General features: G+C 35.8%; 1 pseudogene; it reads right to left on the bottom strand.

The window, feature by feature from the left end:
• Positions 1–955: 955 nt before the first annotated feature.
• On the bottom strand, positions 956–2,186 carry LOC127050080 (zinc finger MYM-type protein 1-like; annotated as a pseudogene).
• Positions 2,187–2,951: the final 765 nt, after the last annotated feature.

Genomic DNA, 2,951 nt, shown 5'->3' with positions numbered 1-2,951 from the left:
AGCAACACAAACATAAACTTACAGTATTGAAAAACTTGCCACATTCACGTTATTAAAACCAGTTTAACTTAATTAAGCACACTGTAATGCTGATGGACTAGCACTAAAGAAGCAGCACTATAGAAAAAATTCTGATATGACAGAATGATGCAAATAATATATTTTTTTAATTTATCAAAATTTTATTGGAAATTTATAAGAAGAGGTATTGAAACAAAGATTTGTTTTTAATTAAAAGCAAATCTTTCTGGCTTTTTTGGCTGCAAAATCAGTAATAATGTCATCGTATGACAAAGACAAAGTCGTGTCTTGTTCGATTGCAAGAATAGCAAGACCAGTTAAGCGTTCCTGACTCATTGTAGAGTGGAGATAGTTTTTAATGAGCTTTAGTTTTTGAGAAACTCCGTTCTCCTGATGCTACTGTTACAGGAATTGACAGTAGAATACGAGTGGCAATGTACACATTAGGATATATGTCAACAAGTTTGCGGGTATGAATAAACTGTACAATGTCCATCACCGATTTTGCATGTGGCAACATTGATGACAGTGTACTCAATTCTTCGTACAGTTCAAGTCCATTTAAATCAAAACTATCACCGTGCTTCAGGAGGCTCTCTAGGTTCTTGCACTTTGTCATTAGTTGCTCTTGTTTTCCTATTTCGTTGAATTTAGTTATGTCATACACAAATCCAAACTGTTCATGGTGTACTTGCAAGGTATTAAACCTTTCATCAACAGCAGATACTGCTTTATCCATCACAACATTAAAAAATTCAACCTCAAATTTCTTTTCTGGATTGTCTATGGGCTCATCTGCTCCTTCATATTCCATTTGTCGTTTTTTCCTTGAAACTTGTGTCACATTCGCACATGGAAATTTTGGTTCTACACCGAGTGCCTGTGCAAGCTCTCTTGCTATAACCTGTGCTTCTTTGAATCCATGTTCTCTGTATTACACTAAAAAGTCTTGTGTGTTGTTTGGTAAGGTAGGTTTTGAATCAAGCTGCATCATTGGACTCTGCATTATTTTGCTTACACTTGAGATTTTAACAAGAATGTCATACCAGATTACGACAGATGTTAGAAACTTGAAGCTGGATATTTCAGAGGCCAATGACTGTGCTTCACTTTTAGCTTTTGGATCTCTGGCTTCTTCCGAAATAGCAACCAATGCTTCATAAACTTCCTCAGATTGATATCTCAACTTTTTTACACTTTCTACTCTGCTTTCCCAGCCTGTCTCAGATAGAGGCTTAACGGTAATACCATTGACATGTGCTTTGAATATTTGCCATCGTTGAGTGGAAGCTGAAAAGAGCACGTAAATGCGTTGCAGCAAACCAAAAAAAGATATAGCTTCTACAGAAGACTTGGCCATATCACACAATATCAAGGTAAGGCTGTGGCATGCACATGGAACAAAAAAGGCTCGTGGATTTTCTCTCAGCAATCTAGCTTGCACGCCAGAAATGCATCCTTTCATATTGGCTCCATTATCATAGCCTTGCCCTCGAATGTTCATTATGGACAATCCCATTTGTTTTAGTTCATCAAGGAGAGTTTGAAGAAGTCCAAAACCTGTAGTGCCTTGTACTTCTAAAAATGTGATAAGCAATTCCTTAACTGTAATCTGTGCTGAATCACTAATGTCGACAAATCTCACTATTAATGACATCTGTTCTTGATGACTTATGTCCGGAGTGCAATCTAGAATTACGGCAAAATATTTTGCCAAAGTAACCAATGAAACAATTTTGTCTCTCACTTTATTACTCATTAGCATGATCAGTTCATTTTGAATTCTTGGTCCCAAATAGTGGTCATGTATTTCATTTTCAGTTACTCTTTGGAGATGTTCACTCATCACTGTGTCAAATTTTCCCAGCAGTTGTACAAGGCCCAAAAAATTTCCATTTTGGGGCTGGAATAATTTCTCAACGCTTCCTCTAAAAGCAAAATTGTTTGTTGATAGATATTCAACAATAGATAATAGATGTTCAAGAACACGACGCCAATGCTGCTTTTCCGACTCCAGCAATCTTTGATTTTGGGCATCAAGAGTTGTCTGGATTTTTTAACCTTACTCTCAGCTCCCACCCTTTGTGCATACTTTCAATGTGGTATTACGCCTTTTCATGTTGTGGTAATATGTGACTAAGATTTTTCCAATCATTAATACCCATGGTTGCTATCTTAAAATTGCAACTATTGAAAATCTTGCATGGGAAACAAAATACAGCATCCTTGCATTTAGAGTACACAAGCCACTGTCTGCTGACAATATCACCATTAGAAAGTCTTTCGTAGTAATTGTTTTTTGTGAATTTCCTACCTCTAATGTGTTTAGGATATTCAAGACCTTTTATTCTCACAAGGTCTTTCTCAAGTATAATGGCACGGTATTCGTTGTTTAAAGATCGCGGCCATGTGCCAATGTCATCTATATCCCATGCTAGTACAGTTTCAACTGTTTTAATTTCTTGTTTTGTGTCTGCATCTGTTTCAAATGATTGTTCTGTGTTTTCTTGCGTTTCTTGAGCTTCATCTGCACAAAAATTTTCTTGCGAAGTTACATGATGATCTTGATCAACTTCATTGTTTTCATGCTGTACAAACTTAAGTATAGAACCCTTCTGTGCTTCTACAGCTAATCCTATTTCATTTTTCCGTTTTCTTTTTTGTGACCCAGAAGGTTGTTTTCGATAGGACATAACTTATAAGGGTGTTTTTTAAAGAAATAACTGTTTAAATTATTGTTATTATCAGAAATATTATTTAAAATAGCTAATATAGGATAGCCGTGAGCCTGTGAACTTGAGCTAGTGCGAAGACAAACACAGTAGAATTGGAAACCCATGTCATTTTTACAAAGCCACTTTTTAGTTTTAAATGTATAATGGGCATCAGTCTTAACATTAGTTACAACTCTATATCAACTTTATACTGTA

Source organism: Gopherus flavomarginatus, chromosome 4 (genome assembly GCF_025201925.1).
Source record: "Gopherus flavomarginatus isolate rGopFla2 chromosome 4, rGopFla2.mat.asm, whole genome shotgun sequence".
Classification (NCBI taxonomy): domain Eukaryota; kingdom Metazoa; phylum Chordata; order Testudines; family Testudinidae; genus Gopherus; species Gopherus flavomarginatus.
This window is presented reverse-complemented; position numbering and strand designations above follow the sequence as displayed.